The 18,857-nt window shown below is 38.0% G+C and overlaps 1 long non-coding RNA gene across 1 annotated transcript in view; it reads left to right on the top strand.

The window, feature by feature from the left end:
• Window positions 1-222: 222 nt before the first annotated feature.
• Window positions 223-18,857, top strand: part of LOC110479666 (uncharacterized) — a 181,990-nt gene continuing 163,355 nt past the window's right edge. The window contains exon 1 of the long non-coding RNA XR_014953734.1: window positions 223-18,601. This is a non-coding gene — a long non-coding RNA (uncharacterized LOC110479666). The remainder of the gene's footprint in view (window positions 18,602-18,857) is intronic.

The following is an 18,857-nucleotide window of genomic DNA, read 5'->3' as shown; positions in this document are numbered from 1 at the left end:
ATAACCCTTAATTTTCCAGCCCTGTTTTCTTGAGAAGAAGTTGAGAGGTCTGATTTGCTCAGATAAGACCTGGATGAACAGGAAGCCCCAGCTGGTTCTAAACAAACTAAGCTACTTGAGATTTTGTACATCACTAAGTACACATCATTTTCCATTTATAAAGTATTGCTTGATCTGCTTATCCCTACTGTGTGGATGATTAAGAAGCAAACATGTTTGTATGTGTGCCCATGCACATTATTTTCTTGCCTTTTCCTGCATGTAGAAGAGCTAGACTGGAAGTTCTTGAGGACTCTGGTGGACACTGCATGACTCACATAAACTCCCAAGAGCCTGTTTAAATTCCATCTTTTCAGAACTGTTGGGTGGAAACACATAGACAGCCATTGGATTACTATTATCTTTGGGTTTGGAGCTACTTTTTTTGTTATCCCATTTTTTTATTATCTCAGGACATCCTTTAAATTCCATCTTTTCAGAACTGTTGGGTAGAAGCACATAGACAGCCATTGGATTTCTATTATTTTTGGGTTTGGAGCTACTTTTTTGTTATCCTATATTTTTTTTTATTATCTCAGGCCTGCAAGTATACAAGTATAGTAGAAAGTAATTAAGTATAAAAAGTTTCATAGAAGAAAGGTATGTGTGTGTGTTAAAATTTTGAAAAGAAAAATGTGCAGAATAGATATCAGATTTGCAAATATAAGCCTATTTAGTATTTAGGTTGCCTTTTTTCTCCTTATTAAGAAGGCAACAGAGCCCTACTACTTGTTGATTACATGATTCTGCTCAGCTTTCTCTTTTATTTTGTGTCCCCAGGCCTTGAGCTTTCATCAGACTTCCCATTAGCAAGAATTGGATAAGGTAACACTGTAAAAACAGTGAAGTTCTGCACAGAGAGGGATGTTTTCCTAAGCCATGGATTTTGTATCTACTACATACCAGAGCTGTTAGAAAGCAATTTGGCTCAAAAGTCTGTGTGTGTATGTGGTGTATGTGCTAGAACGAGCCACTGCTCTGCAGCCGCCCCCTCCTATGGCTGGCGGTCTGACAGTGATGTCACTCCTTGCCTTCCTCCCACACTCACTTGGCTGTGCAGAGTGACCCTCAGGCACCTCCGTGCACACACAGGATGTGCGTGGCAGCTGCAGGACACTGAGCCATCACCTTCCAGGCTGAGGTCTGGCAGCAGCAGCAGCAGACGGGCTTGCTGCTGGGTCTCTTGCTGGCCTCTCATGTGGCAGGCAGCCCGTAGAGCAGTGAGAGCTGTCTGCAGCTGCCTAGGGCAGGTTCAGACTGCCAAGGTCTCTCTTGCTTCTAGGTGATGAGCTCCTGAGATTCCCTTTGGATGGGAAGAAATTGTCATCCCCAGTTTCTGTTGCTAGACTAAAAGAACATACAGTGAAAAGCACTGTGAGAGAAGGGGCTGTTTTCCCATTTATTTAGGTGCTGATTGATATTGCTATAGATACCTACCACTGGGTCATTGACTCTGACCATCACTAAATTGATAAGGTTTTTCCCTACCGATTACAAAGCCTATTCTTAATAGTTTTACTTATTTATTTATTTAGCACTAAAACATATAGTGCCAAGTCCTTGCTGGATCTAAATAGCCTTATTTTTTTTTTTTTTCACTGGTGGTCCAGCCAAGTAAAGCTTCCGTCACTCTCACAGTGCAATCATACTATTCTTGAAGGCATGACTGTGTGAAATTGAAAGTACTAGAGCAGATCAGACTGATCCGGTGTCCATTTAAGTCAACTTAAATCATTAAACCCAGTCCATTTTGGATCCAGCTTTAAATGCAAGGGATTGGACCCCTACTCTTTGAGATTCCCACCTAGAGGACTTTAACATCTGGCTTACCTGATACCAGTATGATAAGCCACAAAGATGATTATCTTCCTTGTCTCCAACAGTCTCTGTGGTTAACTTTTGAAGATTTCTATAAACAACAGTATTGATTTTTTTAACAGCTTACTATTTAAGGATGGCTCAGAAAACTCTGATCAAAAATCAGCAGCCAAGAAAAGCTTTTATTTTTCTGTTTGAGTGCATTCATACTTTTTTCCTTAAAAAATATCTTGGTTAGACAAGCCAAAGTAAACTAAAGCACCAAAGCAAACAAGTTTCTTATTACTGTGTTGTCCCATTAAGTTATTTATTAATTATATTTTCACCAGGAATAATCATCAAGAAATGCCTCTCTCCTAGTTTTTACATGTCAGATAACAGTGTAGGCTTTCATTAGAAGAAAGCTGCCCTTTCACTTCATTGTTCTGCTTGTTTTTTTGCTGTGTACTAAAACCTGTCTGTGAGACGCCCACTCAAGCTGGGAAAAAAAGTATCCTTTGTAGGCAGGTGGTCTTTCCTTGAGCATTTTCTGATTAGAAACATATGTCCATGAGTGTGAGGAGGCTTCTGTAAAGGGACAGTGAAGCAGAAGCCATGGAATGGTGGTGCTGCACAGGCAATGTAGTTTAAGCAGATAATTTATATTTGATTTAATCTGTTGCAGTTTTCTGCTACGTACTGCAAATTATATTGATAGTTGACAATTTTTGAACTCACCAGAGAACATTTCCTCCACCTGAATAGCCTGGATATAAGGATACTGTTGCAGGGGTTCATGGGAACTCCTGTGGGGTGTGTGGGCAAGGTGGAACAATGCTCCAGGAGCCAATGTTTTTTTTGCTTTGCTTCCATAAGTCACAGTGGCCACATCAATGTGGCTGACCAATGTCCACGTGCTTTTTTATGCAGGAAACACATTTTCCTGTGAATAAGAAACTGGTCCCATAGTGACAAATGAGTAAGAACGAAAACACAGAATTATGCCTCAGTCAATTTGCCAACCTCTGCAAAGCTGAGATTGTCTCCAAAAGCACCCAGGCATGGGGGAGCTCTTGGGACCCAAGTGAGCAGGGTCATGCACCGGCAGAACATGGGAAAGGGAACAGGAGCCTGTGCTTGCTCCTGCACCGGTGCTGCTGTTCCTGCTGCTCTTTATCACCTTCCCACGCTGAACAGCCTCCTCTCACTGCTCAGAGCCATCATCACCATTGCAGCATTTACTAGCACTTAGAGAGCTTGGAAGGAGCTATAAGTCATAGGGAAACAAAACACTGCTGCTGTAAGTGGCCAAAGGTAGTCTGGGAAAAGCACTCATGGGCTAAAAGATGTTGAATGGAAGTAGGCACCAATGAGAAGCACATCACACAGGGACCGTGGCTTGCAGCTCTGTGCCTAGGGTCTTCAGTGAAACAATATGAGTTATTGGCATTCCTTCCTCCTCAACCTGTCTTACTCCAACACCTGGGCAAACATATCTGAGTATCTCCAGTCCTCAAGTGCCCCTCTCTGTGTGCCAGAGACAGACAAGCTTTTCTGTATTAATCAGGAAAGGATCAGAAAATTTCCTTTCTCCTTGTTGCATGGAAAATCAGGGGATGGTCCCTGAGATGTCAGAGAGACTCATCTGTATTATTCAAAAGGCATTTTCTATTGATACAGTGAAAAATTGATATCCTGGTGTTCAAACTCAGGAGCCAACCACTCAGCCTGAGAGAGATAATACCACAAATTACCAGACAGATAACAGCTTTCTGTTTCTGCAGTGCAAAATGAGATGTGCAGACACTGCTCTGAACTGACTGGCACTTCTTCTCATGGCCATTTAAAAGCTAAAAATCAGTGGAACACTTTGATTTTGGCTTTTTAACACCCTGTCCTGGGTTTGAGGTTTGCAAGGCATAAGAGTCAGCTATTTTTTCTTCACCAGCTGGGGAATCCTCTTTGACAGATGAATTCTTAGTTGTGCCTATACCCTAATGTGCCAAAATCTTTCCCATTTCTCTTACTGTGGCTGCACAAAGTACTTAGTTCAGAGGAGAAACTGTATCCCAGTGTCTAATATGTAAGTTTCAAATGACCAATAATCAGAGTAGACCACATAGTCATCATGAAACATGATGCATAGTAATCACGGAAATGACACATTTATTAAGTTCACACAAGGACAAGATACTTGGTTGTAGTCAGTAGCAAAACTCCCTTTGACTTCAGTGGGAACAGAACAAAACTACTTGCCTGCACCATCAGGCAGTTAAAGCTATTTGTTAGTAAAGATCTGGTGCATCTGGATGATGACACATTTTTGTTGCATTGCCTAGATAAAGTAAAAATAAGCTGTCATAAGAAAATTTTACTTTGTATTCTCAAATAAAATGGGGCTTTTATTTAATTTTGTTATATGTCTGCAGGGTGTGCTCACTGATAAAGAGGTTGGTTCCCATTCTGCCAGAGAGCAAATACACTGAAGATTGACAAACTCTTGGTTTGCCATGAATTTTCAGTGGAGTTGACCAACATGTTCCTCATAAAGCAGAACAAGTTTTAATGGCACCTGTTAAAGCTAGACTTACTGCTACAAAAAGAATTCAATGGAACATACTTAGAAATGTGCCAGAATTTTCATGGCTGATTTCACTCTGAAAAAAAGACAGCATTTTTTATAGAACAATCTGTTTAAGGCCAGTATGGCGAATGTGTTTAGGCAATCAAAAATGCAAATAGATGCTCTTGTGAGATTTTGTTGTGTCCAGGTACCCTAACTGAGGACATCAAAATCTATTTTAACCTCTTCAAATTTTGGAGATTGAGTTGTCTTGGCTTTCTGAGTATCTTTGTCAATTGTGTGATGAACCACCTTTCCAAGCCAAGCAGTGTATTGTATGGAAAGCTAGTAACCACCTCAGTGCTGGAAAGTGCTGATGTGAACAGTGACTTGGAGATGTTTTCTGTGAATGAAAAAGTAGATAGGTCAACTTGGCATTCACATGCCAAGAGAACATCCAGAGTACATAACACATTTACTTATTTGTAAAACTGATTTTCTTTTATGAACAGTTGTTCCAGTTCTTCCTCAGTGAAGATACACACATCACAAAAATTCATACAAGACTTGAAAAAATTGAAATGTTTGCAAAGTTTTCATTGCAGAGGTCCAATTAATTACTTCAACATAGGAATTCAACTGAAATGAGAAAATGCAATCTGCATTTGCAGGTGTTTTCTGTAATTATGTAATTATTTTGCATTTCTTGCAAAGAGACAAGTAACAGCCTGTGCAACTTCATTAGATGTCACGGGCTTTTTGAAACTAGATATTAAATTGTACTATAAAAAGCCTGGTGTTTAATTTGCAAGCACTTAACAGATGGTTTATGTGTTTATAAACACAGACCTCTTGTAAGAGATGTGCAGAAATTGAGGTTTGGTTCATATACATCCCATAATTTATGTCCTTGCAGTAAGGAAAACATAAACAGGATCTTCTTTTCCCACCGTGATCCCTGCCAGATACAGGCAGTTTTGGATGGTAATTCTGAATAATCTTTAAATTCCATCTGCCTGCAGGAGGACTTCCTGACCTGCAGGGTGAATTTTATTAACACTGAGTCCTTACAAAAGCAACAGCCCAAACCAACCCAACCCAAAGCAAAACAGAAATGCTTCTCTGTCTGCAAGACAGGTGGAATTAGAAATCTCTGAGACTTAAGCATAATGAAGGCATTTAAATGTTCTTAACAACTAAGAAACAATTCTGCTCCTAACAATCCTGCTCCTATAGGTAGGAACATCATTTTCCCATTTCCCTGAACTAGAAAGCCTTGCTGAAGGCATTATTACAATAGCATTGTAATTAACAGCAATTAATACTACAACAATGATGACAGTAAACAATTAATGTTCGTGAGAACCTTCTGACCCAAATTGGTAAGTATTTAATGAGAAAACTTATCTGGAGAGAAAAGGTTCTCCCTCCCTCCTCATCCATTAGGCATCACATATTGCACAATGCATGAATAGGGATCACTGTTCTTTTATATAACCCTATTCCTTAACCTCACTGAGATTGCATTTAGCACCTACTATTATCTTCAAGATTAGAAATGGACATTTTTTCTTGCATGAGACTATCAGAACTGAGATGAGTGGACACTAGGAAAAACTGAAGATAACATAAAGCTTCTCCCTTTTTATGATAAACCTTGAATCCGTCCCCAGCCTGGTTTAAGAATGAGCTTATTCAGCGGCAAAGATATGAATATACCAAAGCCTTTGATTCTCATGTCTTGCTCATTGGACTGCCTAGGAGATCTCAATTTCTATCAGATTATATTCCAGACAAATAACATTGGAACTAGAAATGAACTTTGACAATTACCTGCTGTAGTAAAGGCTGAGAAATATCAATGCTTAATGTAAAACTGTTATAAGAACTGATAGGTATACTCTCTGATCTTATGAAGCTCCAGATATCTGATAAATAGCTACACCCAGTACTTTGGCGTTTCAATTCATATTTTGCTTGTATTTAAAAACACTTAAAACAAATTAGCATCTAAATAGTATACAAAGTTAATTACGGATTATACTGCTTCTTAACAAATGATCCCCTCTATTTCCTGTACCTACTTAAAATACCAAAAAGCATTGAAATCTCATTACACTGGGATTTGGTAATAACATAATGAGAAAAATGTTAAATACATGGCAGAAAAAGGAAGCACCTGCGTTGTTTGCTACCATGACAGTGAACAACAGAATCATCCAGTAATCTTTTCTGTCTGCAGGGGCTGTCTGGAGGGCATCTGGTCCCAGCCCCCAGTCAGAACAGGGTCAACTTTGCAGCTGTGTTGGCTTGCTCAGGGTGTTGGCCAGCTGGGCTGTAAACATTCCTGAGGATGAAGACTCTGCAGTCTCTGGGCACCTGTTTCAATGATACATACATACATACACACTGTAAATACAATATGCTCAGGGGTGAATGTAATTTCAATGAAAACATTTCCAAAAATAATTCAAAGGTCAGAAATAAAGTTAACAGCCCCCATGGTGCAGTGATTTCTTGCAACCCTGGAAAAGTCTTTAAGCAACACTAGCTCAGTAACTCAGGATAACGTCTCATGGCCAGGATTTTCCTGCTGATGTGACCAGAGGTTTTTGCAGCTGGAAAGTCAACCATTTGCTTCCCCCTTTCCTGTCTCCCTTAGAAAGTACAATGATTGGAACTTAGGAATGGTTGGCGTTTTGTCAGGTCTTTCAAAGTACAGATTGGGTCAATATTTTAACTCAGACTGCTTAAGGATTTTACCATAAATGGCCCAATTTGTAAAAATTTGAGTACACACCAATATCCATGATGTAGGAGTGGTAATACTCAGTCAATTTGAAAGTCAGGCTTTATTTCTAGCTGGGTAACTTGCATGAGTTAGCCTCAAAATACTACAGAGAGAAATGAGGGGACAAAGGCATGGGATTTTTTTTAACCAGTAAGGGAAAAAATATTTGAAAAAGTATTTTTGAGTGTAACAATCAAAATAATCCAGCTTAATGCAAAAATACATCACTAATGTGGTGGTTCTTCAGGTCATGATAACAAAAGAGTAAATTTTCAGATGTCAGGGTGCAAGTATGCAGATATTTTCTTTATTTTACCAGTTTATGGTTAACAGCACATAGTATTGTAACATTGCAGCAAAAGATTTTTCAGGAGTCTGTAGAATTTTTTCTTTTATCAGATCAATGCATATCAAGAAGTGTGTGGTCTGTACAATGTAAGAATACTGTTATATTTTTCATACTTATTGTAGCATAAGCTATGTGCCTTTCTAAGAGAGTGAGGCAAAACTCAATTTACATTATTACTGAAATCACTCATTACAAAAATGAAAGCACACATACAGCTTAAATCTACCTACTACACTATGGTAAATGACAATGTATATTTCTGGGGAATATTTATTTCAGAGTTTGGAAAACTTATGAGAGAAATAAAAAATAAATAGGACAATGTTCATTTTTAGTCTGAGTTAGTGCAAATGCACTGCTTTAGACTGGCATTTACCTTGAAATATGTATAAGAACATGAAAATGCTTGGAGACACAATCATAAAGATTTTAAAAACAAGTCTAAGTCACATCTAACCAATGCAAATACAATAAAAAATCATCATGCTTACTATTTGTGCATGAAAATATATTTGCCATCGTAATTTTTTATTATATTTGCTCCTATAGGGAAACAAATGAACAAATTTGCAGCAATGGTAGGCCACAGAAGAATCAGAATTATATTTTCCTTGAAAGCTCTTTAGTGGCCATTTGGAAACATAATGCTATTTATTAGGTGGAAAAGAAGAAAAAAACGTACATTTGTGAATATAAAGAATTTTAAAAGGATTTTAAAAAGAGGATAATTTCCCTCAGTCCCAATTTTATCACTATTTTAAAAGTATTCCGGGTTTTGATTTTGAGCTCATGTCCTGCAGCAAAACTATGAGAAGTAGATGACTAAGATGTCTGAAATAAGACAACTTTGAAGCCCCACACATTGTTACTAGCTTTGTTCTAGGCTCTTGTCTCTTTAAAAAAAAAATCACACATTTGAAATCTCCTTCTTGTTGTGTAAACTCTGTCTAGGGATGAGAACAGAGGGCAAGTGAAGATTTCAAACAACTAAATAAGAAGAAAAATATTTACAGAATGTGAATCCTTGTGGCTGCTTGACAATAAATAAGGTATGAGACTTTCAAATGTCAAACTCTACACAAAAGAAATTGTGTAAATTTGCACTAAATAATGAACTGGTATCCTCTAATTAGTGTGAATCATAACTTTATATCCATTTTCTATAGTACAGCCATAGTACTGAAATGCAAGAGTTCTGCTTTTGTTTTTGAACACTGTTGTTTTCACATTCAGGAATTTCAAAAGAATAAGCTTATTTGACATGGATGCTCTTGCTAAATGGGAGTGTGCTGTTTGCAGTTGTTTATGCATACTCTCTGCTACAGTGTTGGGTGTATCTGCCTTTATTTTTTAAAAAGCAATTAATAATCTAAGGATCTTCAGCATTAAAATTATAATATTATCATGTTTCCTGGTTGGGATTCAGCTAACTTGGGGCTAGCTCAAGGAAAAGGGGAAGGCATGCAGATGATGATTCCTCTCTTTCTCTTTAAGCAGCTCTAGCATCAGTCTTACCCTGGAGAGAGTAGTTCCATCTCAGTGCTTCCAGAGACATTCTAAACTCCAAGCAACATAGGACAACTGTGAGATCCTTCATGCCAGGTGGCAGTTATCTTATCCAAAGTCCTAACCAAACCCTATCAGCTTATCCAGCTGAGGGTACAGTGAGTAGTAGGGGGAGTTGGTGCTGGGCTGTGTTTTCCTGGCAAACCAAGGTCTGTGGCTGGGAATCCTGAAAGATCCTTTGGCCTGCAGTAAATGCAACAGTTTACTGCTGTACCATCACCCTTCCAACCCCCACTCTCTCCAGCATCTTTTTTTTGTTTAAGTGGCATCTGTCCTGGCACTCTTGTGAGAAATAAAAAAGACATATTTTTTGGGGGGAGGTAGGGAGGTCTGTGCTGTTTACCTCTGCCTGGCATCAGAGCAGTTTTGGGTTCCCGATCCCTGGACGCATTCAAGGCCAGGTTGGATGGAGTTTTGAGCAATCTGATCTGGTGGACTGTGTCCTTGCACATGGCAGGAAGATTGGAACTAGAAGATTTTTAGGATCCCTTCCAGCCCAAGACATTCTATGATTCTATCAGTCAGTGCCTTTTCTCCCTTAGCAGCTCTGCAGGGCTGTCAGTGTTGTCCTTTGTGTGCATCCTGCTTGGGGAAGCTCCTGCTGCCTGCTCCAGAATTACTGTTTTTCTGGCATGACACAAGCACATCAGAGCTGTCCCTGATGGGGCAGGCCACTGTGATGGTGCCACACACCAGCTCAGCAGAGTTCAGTTTCCTCCATGGCTGCGAAAGCTGGGACAGGCAGCATTTCTGAGCACTCCTGGCCAACAGAAGGCAAGCTGTTTATTCCAAAGGAACTTTAGCATGTTCTTTACATCACCCCTCTTTCTGCATCCTAACATTTCAGAGAGACACAGAGTGGGGCCTTTTTTGTTTTTTTGTTTGTTTGTTTGTTTGGGGTTTTTTTTGCCCCACACATCTTACAAGTGTTCTCTGGATTGCTTTTGCAGACACAGGTTGAGTGGGAAAGCAGCCACGGAGAGTGGGGTGGGTATGGGGACACTGGTATTTCAAACTTTGCCAGTGCAATATCCATGCAAAGCAGCTATTTTCCCCATAACTCTTTCTAGAGCTGTGAGAAGAAAAAAAATTCCTGGGAATAGGAAGTTGGAGGACTTTTTGTTCCCCACAAGGAAGAAGGACAGAGGGAACTCAAAAGAGAGAAATCCCTCTGAACATGCCTTTGAACCACACATGTCCCATCTTACTCTCTGGATGTTGTTCAGTGCCTGTACTTTCTGCTCCCCTGAAACTCTGATCTTCAACACATTATAATCTCCTCATTTATCAAGCAGAAGGGACTGCTCTATTCCAGTTTTATACCTGCACACCTCATTTGGAATAGCAATAATGTGGTGATTAGTCTAAGTGAAGTGTATTTTAAAGTGGCTGATATGTTCTCTAATGACAGGCTGAGCACCTACTTTTTATCACTTACATCTATCTATCTGCAGCTCATTTAAATTGCCATACACAATGGTCTCTTTACTAGGAGAGATATTATTATCTCATTTAACTCTGTGTAAATAGCTTCACTTTGTGCGATGTCTAATGACTCCAAGAAAAACTTTACCTCACCTTCACTGTGGTAAAGTCTTCCTTTCTAACAACATGAAAAAAGAATAGTGAATTTGCTGTCAAGTTTTTATTAACAGGGAGAGTTTGCAAGGCAGAGCAAGTTACAGAGCCCTCCACACTTTAAGCTTATAGATTCATCATAGTTGACTGCAGCTATGTTTTCACTGTTTCAGACTCATTGCTATTTTCATTCCAATAGGTGGTGCTGTGTTGAAACCTAAATGAATTTCAAAATTTATGTCTATCTATATGCCTTCCTTGAAATTATTATCAGATTTATGCAATGTACAATCTGAAGGAAATGTTCCTATTTTGAACAATAAAAATATATATTTCTAGAAGACAATTCTTTGCTGCTCAGTGAGTTTTAGACTTCTTTGCAAGGTTTTGTTATTGTTGTTAATTTTTTGGGGTTGTTTTTTGGTTTTGGTTTTGGTTTTGTGTTTGTTTTGATATTTTTTCCCCAGCACTTGCTATAACCCTGTTTCTAAAACCAAGGAACACAAACTCTCAAGAAAGGAACATTCTGTGCTGATGAGACCCATTCCTTTATGCTACTTGTGGCTCCTCTGTCATGCAATCCTTGCACAAATTTATAACGATTAATCGAAAAACAAGTTGTTCCAAAAACCTAGTTCTGGAAGGATAAGTCTCATCTCCATCCTAAATTAATTAATAGCTTGTTTTTGTCTCAGCAGTGTCTATTAAAAAATGGCATTTTCTGTCCGGGCCTTAGAATTGCTTAACATGACAATGCAAAATTCTTTTAATCACCTTTTTTATTTTCAGTAGTCTTTCATTATTCCTTCAGTATTTTGATTCCAATTCAAACTCATTTTTCTCATAGAACTGAATGCTTTATTTCACACTCTGTAGTTTTCTACAAGGGAATGGTGCAAGGTAATACCCTTATATGTCTCACTATCACATCTCTTTTTTATGGAAGCATCTCTCTGTAAGTTCATTGTTACACTGACACCAACTTGAAGACCCAGACCTTTTCATCTCAGTGCTTGTTTCCGGTTGACAAACACATCAATTATGGGAGAAGTTCATGATGGCAGCTCCCACAATTCCATCTGCCAAACTTCATTCTGCTGCAATGTCATGTCCACAAGTTATTCTGGTTTGTCTCCCTGGTCTTTCACAAATTAGTGAGCTCAGCAGGTTTAAACAGAAATTTTCATCTCTACATTTCTTTCTATTCTGTCTGGGACAAAAATGTATTAAGGTGTGTGTCTGTGTTTGTGCGTGTGTGTGTTCCCAATAAACACAAGATGATGTCAGAATCCTTCTTTCAGCTGAAGGTCTTAATCCATGTCTTTTGTTGTTGTTGCCCTTTTAGCATTTACTCAGTTGCCACTCTTCTTCAAAACTAAAATCTATGTGAGTTAGTTGATTTATCTGTCAAAATAGTAGAGACATTGAAATACCCAAAGCTCCTAGTAGACTACATTTTTCAGGCATTGAAAAATGTGTTTTGTATTGGTTTTGTTGGGTTTTTAAATAAAAGACTCGTTACCTCACTGTAGACTTGAACTGTTTTTCCTGGAATTTGATGAAGGTTTTGTCATTGATTTCAATTGTACTTCAGGATTTGATGCTGTCTCCAAGGAAATAAACAATGCCCAAATGAGTAATGTTTAATGAGATTTTCTATGCAGTTATTAACACAAAGAACATTAGATACTTGCTTTCACTTGTTCTAAATGAAAAAAACCCTCATTTGCTATCTATTTGCATCTTAGAGACAAATAGATATCCCCTCTCCCCACCATGTTTTGAAAAACAGACCTGAAGGACTATCCTTTGCAATTATGCAACCAAATTAATCTCTGAAGTTTGTAGGAGGTTTATGTACAAGATCATATCCATGTTGGGTTCTTTTTGTTCCATGTTGCAACAGCCTGTGCCATTTCCAATGACCTCAACATTTCCAAACACAACTGCTTTGGCTTAAAACCTACATCTGCTTTTATTTATTAAATTCTGGATTAATAGGATGTAATGCTCTTTTAAGTAATTGATTAACTTTTGAATCCATTAAATAAAAGTAATTTATAAATTTTTCAATAAATGAAATTAATTAGCTGATTTGCACTTCTACATCTGAACACCATATTCTTCATTTTACATGTAAAAATGACCATCAGTTTTAGAAATTTAAAAAGGCTGTATAGCCCAAAACATACTTGATTTCTAAACTATTGAATAAGGATCTTTTAAAAAGTAAGTACCCGTAGCTATTTTCAATAAATAAGATAACAAGTTACTCTGGAACACCCTAATAGATAAAATTTACAGTTCCAAAAATTTGCTTTCAAATTCTGCCTCAATACATATCATTTTTTTATCATCATTCAGTGGACCTGACCTAGTTCAATACATTTATGTATGAAACAGCTGCTCTTCTGTTTTGTCTTCGCTCCTGCAAAGACATAACATTTTCTCTTCCACAGGGTATGGGAAAATTACTCTGTTATTGGCATAGTTTGGACTCTCCTGAATATTTCAAGGATGGAAAGAAAAAATTATGCCTGTAATTGTAACAAGAAAAGAAGAGGGTTTCAAATTTCTATACAAAATTAATATTTTCCAATAAGAACTAAATGCAAAAATAGTAATTCTGGGTATGTGAATTCTGAAAGCATGATAAAAAAAAAATGCAGTGTATTATGCTTGACCTATTATGCTAGAGATAGGAAACTAAAGAGCCTTAGAGGATTTCAGTCTTATTTCTGTCCATTCACAGTGAATTACCCAAAGATCTTTCCTCTTTGTGCATGCTGAATAGGCTGATTGATGCAGTATTGTGTGAAGTGTCACAGTCTCCCCAGAGAAGGAATTCAGGAGCATTTGCCTCCCTCTACCAGAAGGGGAAAGAGGCCAAAAGCATTGCTGGGAATGGGGTTGCACCTATGGGTAGTTCCTCATTTGGTTCTACAGACTTTTCACCCTCAAAGACTTTAACTGCTGAAATAATTGGAAATTAGTAGCTGAAATCACTTTGGTTATTGAATTATTATATTTGGGAACCCCTTCTCAGTTTGAAGACATCTCTGGATGTATTATTCCCAGTAGATAGCACTGAAAATACCATAGTGGAATTCTTTCACCTACTACCCCCAGCACCTGGATCTTCAGTTTCAAGCCCAAAAACTGGATAAAGTACAGGGGTTTTGTGTAAAGGGAAAACATATTTTTTTGATTGTTGTTAATTTGGTTTTCATCTGAGCTCACTAAAAGTTACCCTAAAAAACCAAGAGTTCTCACAGCTAGCTGATTTTCATAGAACAAAAACAGGAATGTCCCAAGGGTCCACAAGTTGAGGCAGAAAGGTTTCTCACCCACTTGTGTATGTTATCATTTGCAATGCATATTAGGTTTCCAGCATGACACCACCTTGTCCTGCCCTGATTGCCTCATTGCTGGTGTGTGGAATGGGAAGAAAACTGTTCACAAACTACCATTCCAAAAGAATGTTGTCAGCATTCCCAAAACAAATTTATGAGCCTTAATAGGACTAACTTAAATGAAGTTAATTCTAGCCAGAATTGTGTGAGTAAAAGGGTGAGGCTTTGAGAGATCCTGGCAGTCAGATGAATCAGAAGTTTGCTTCACCTGGCTTTTTGCTTCCACAAACATAAAATATATGGCAGTGTAATTATTCTCATACTGTCCTTTGGACTAGTTGCATTCTGTGTCCTAAAATCTCTCACATCAGGACTGAATTCTGATGGATACCCATGTGGAAGAATAAAAGATAAGTCTGTGCATAAGAAAAGTCATTGTCACCTTACCCCTGTGCCTCTAATATCCATGCTGCTTTGTATTCTTTCTCTTAGTTTCTGCAACCCATCAAGGGTGGCATGAACTAGCTGGAATAACTGGAATGGATAAATACCATCCAGCTTGCTAGGACAAGTAAAAATCTCATGCCTCCCAAGAAGGGCTGCAAAGAGTTGGAATGCAGAGCTTTCTTCCAGATATGAAAAGAGCATTTCCAGAGACAATATCCACACAGAGCCTCACATATTAATAAGTAACACATTTAAGATAATTGCGCTCAGATTTTTTGATTTCAATTTAACAAATGTCTTGTTTTATCTATTCAGAGGAAAGAAAGAAATTATAATGAAAATATGGTCAGAACTTTATTTTCATTAGAAAAATTTCTTTATACATCTTGTATATGGCATAGTTCCCAGATAATACTTTTAATGCTTTGCTCTAGTAATGTATTGGTTAAGGGGCATTAATGATAATTTTCATGTTTTTCTAATTTAACATGCCTACACACATGTTTGCAGTGCTGCACATTCATTCTGGTTTTTCTTGGTTGTTCAGTGGTTGAATTACAACAATTTTTTAACCAGGTCCATGTGTATAATTCTCATGTATTTTGTATTCATCTTCAGCTAGACTTTAATTAAGGTCACTTGAATATGGGAAGTAGCTGACTGCTGGCAGATCAAATAGCTCCACTCAAATTGACCTAATATGTCAAGGCAGGGCAGGCAAAAAGCAAAATTTCCCCTGACACTCTTCCTTTATCAGCTGAAACTAAGACATAGACATGAGAGAAATATGCATATCTGAAACTCTAAAATTATGGGATGGAGGGTTTGAGTCTGGGAGGGATTTAAGTCATGCCTTGGTAATATACTTTTTTCCCACTGAGTGTGAATTTTGTTTGCATAAAGCAGAAGAAAAACAGCATACTGAGTGTTGTAATAATGATATGCTGGCAAAGCTGGCAAATGTTTGTGGTTTATAGAGCCTCCTTTTTCAGTGTAATCATAACTGCATCCCCCTGGAATAAAGCACAGAGCATAGAGAGCACTGTTTTCAAGGCAGGCTGATATAAGGAAAAATAATTGAGAAAAAAAAATAGTTTATTTCTGTCAATGCCGTGTGTAGCATTTGTATTTTTGCATCTCAGTGATATATCAGTTATGAAGAACGGTAATTAGGCAGACAAATATGGACACAAATCTTAAAGTGATAGTGATGATGGTAAAGTTACTTTCATTTAATACTATAATCATCACACTTCTGTCATTAAGGTCACTATGAAAGGAAGAAAACAAAAGAGCAAAACCCCAATGCTTAAAATTCTTGAGGGAAAAGGTATGATGTTCTGTTTTATGAAAGAATTTATCTTAGGATTTCTAACTCCCCTTTTTTATTGTTTTCCCCTTGAAAAATTAATCAATAGACTAAATAAAAATCCTCTAAGTAATTCCAAACATGTCTGTTATTCAAAAAGACAATTATTTATGTAGCCTGAAACATTTTGACCATTTGAATAAATGGGATTTTAAACATCACAGTGTGTAAACCTTCATTTCCAAAAGGGGAACTAGATGGAGATTTTTTTTAAAATACAGGTTTATTGAGAGAAGCAGAATGTTTTTGTTTGGAAAATAATTAATTACACAGCAAATATAGTGACTTCATTCCCCCATAGGTCCCCTATAGGAATTTAGATTCCCCATATAGGAATTTAGATGTCAACATCTCTGCAGTTTATAACATACTGCTGTAATTATCCTGGTCTACTGGCATAATGTAGGCAAGTGATAAGGAAGAGTTATACTCCTAAACTGCCTTAAAATCAATTCAGAAGTGAGTGACTCTCCATTTATTTGGTGCTTCTGAACTATAGCATATAGAACACTAAATTAGCAAGATCTGGCCTTGAAATGGGATGAAATTTTAAAATATCCTGCTCCTGGATCCTAACATGTCTCTTTCTTTGGTTTCCTAATATCTTCTGTGTGGATGTGGATTATATCAGATCCTCTTGCCATCAACAGCTCTTCAGATCTGAAGTATGTCTTGTAAAACAGTGTTTAAATAGCTCATAGTTTATTTAAAACTGGAATTTACCAGGAAAATGAGAGCATGCAATTTAATTAAAAGATAAAAATAAAAGAATGAAGAAGAAAACCCTCAATCACAAAACCCAGCAGTGCTGGACAATGAACACCTTTTCCTCTCCTGAGAACAGACACATCACAGTCGACATCTTTGCCCTCAATGACACTCTTCTTCCCATACATGGGGTAGGATATGTCCAGTCAGACTGTGTGGTGAGGACAGGTGGGGTTTGCTACTCAGTCACACAACCCTGCTAATGCTGGCATGGGACACAAGACTTGGTACCACATTGGTGCAGCTGGGCCTCCTTCAATGTCTCAGAGCCAGGGCAGGTCACAGGGTGTGAAAGGCAGGCTCAGTCCTCATCTAATCCTTGGCTGCCTGCTGGTGACATGGTTAAGAGAAGCAGTGATCCTAGTCAATCTCTTTGATGAAATCTTTTTCCTCCAACAGGACTGTAGCAGAGAAAGGCAAGATTGCTCTCCTCAGCCTTTGGTGACCTACTATGGGGAGAATGGTGGTAAATTGGCTGTGGGGGGAGACTGGAAAGATCCCAGGAATCAGAACGGCTGAATAGGAACTTCTTAAAATGAAATGCTTCTCTTGCAGCTCCAGCAGCTAGAAGACAGAGTGGAAAATTGAGGTTTTCTCTAAGTATGAAAAGGGCATTCAATTACACAAAGTATCTGCCCTGGTTGCAGCTCTGCACCCAGGACACAGATATCAGAAGATGGCCATGCCACTCATGCATCCCAAGCTAGTAGCTCCAATGTGGGCTGAGCCTTGGAGCTCTCTCTTATCTGTCTCAGGGCTAAGCTCATGGTGAAAGCAAGGTATGACTTCTCAGATGAAGCACTCTTTGTATCTCTTCTCTACAAAAAGTATATGTTGTGCAGATTATTAAGTAAGCATAAGATTTGTACCATGGTGATGACACAAATTCATTCTCAGTGAGCTCAAGGAAAGCAAAAAGACCACATTTTGTAACTATCAAGTATCAAGCAATCTTTTTTCTATAAATGTAACTTTTTTCACTTTCCTGTCAGTTTTAGAAAAAATATCAGATTATTTGCATAAGAGGTTCAAAATGTTAGTGCCACTATGTTTTAAAGGGTTTGAATAGCTATAAATGAGGAGAAAAATCATTCCAGTACTTCTGAGCAGAGAGCAATGAGAGGATATTGAGAGCAAATGCATTTCTCAAACTAGTTTTGCATACTTACAAATGTGACTAATGCAAGATATTGTCATTTGAATTCATATTGAGAAATCAATTGAAAAGGGTATACAAAGCTCTACAGTTTTCAAATACTGCAGATGATCTTTAGGTCAACATGCAAAAGATTGCATAAATGATTTTTAAAGTCATTTTTACAGCTAAGTGCTTTCAATATACCAGCTAATCTGCATCTAAAACATGTTGGATATTCCAGTACTGCATATCAGTTCATAAATAATTATAGTAAGCACTGCAGCTATAGGAACAGGGTACTCTTTTTTTCCTATGGAGGGTGAGATGAATCATAGGAGTAATAGCTTCATTGTTTGCGGTTTGAACTTTTAGAGTCAAATCCTCCACCACCGAGATCAGAAGAAGCTTTGTCTATGTCTTTGGAAGAACTGAATGTCAAAAATATTAAAATTAAATAAAAAAATCTGCAATCCTTATTTTCTGTCTGTTCTTTTATAGATTTTTATTTGATTGAGGTTATGATGCTGTCAAAAAAAAAAAAAGGCAGAAAGGCATATATAAATACATTTCTATTATTCTTAGCCATCTTTCCTGTGGATTGCAAAAATTTGCTTTTGTTTTCTCTACGTGCCTCGGCACTTCTGGTTCCATCTGGAAGTGGAGATCAAAGCACTGCAGTCCCTCAAGCGAGCGAATATTTGTCTCTTGAACTGCACAAGGAAGCACTGGAAGGCTGACAAGGAATCGTGCTGCTGCAGGGCTGGGGCCAGAGCACCGCAGGGATGCTTCGCTCCAAATTGCTTCAAGGGACACCAGATCACATTTTGGAAGGCAGATGTTTAGGTGAGCTGCGCAAACCTACCTGGACATCTTAGGGACTGGCTTTTTTCTTCATCATAATACATATGTTTTAGAAGGAGGGGCCCCTTTTCAAGTGATCTATTATAGTAATCAGACAGAAAACAGAGGAGAAGCTCATTCAAGTTAACTGGCAACATGCTGTGCACATTATGAGACCTCACTTTCAGTAGACTCATAAATTCCAAAGTATTTTGAATGGGACTGTGTTGAAGAACAAAGCAAAATGGGCTGTATTTAA

This window comes from Lonchura striata, chromosome 3 (genome assembly GCF_050655825.1).
Source record: "Lonchura striata isolate lonStrDom1 chromosome 3, ASM5065582v1, whole genome shotgun sequence".
NCBI lineage: Eukaryota > Metazoa > Chordata > Aves > Passeriformes > Estrildidae > Lonchura > Lonchura striata.
The sequence above is the reverse complement of the archived record's forward strand: the minus strand, read 5'-3'. Positions and strand labels throughout refer to the sequence as shown.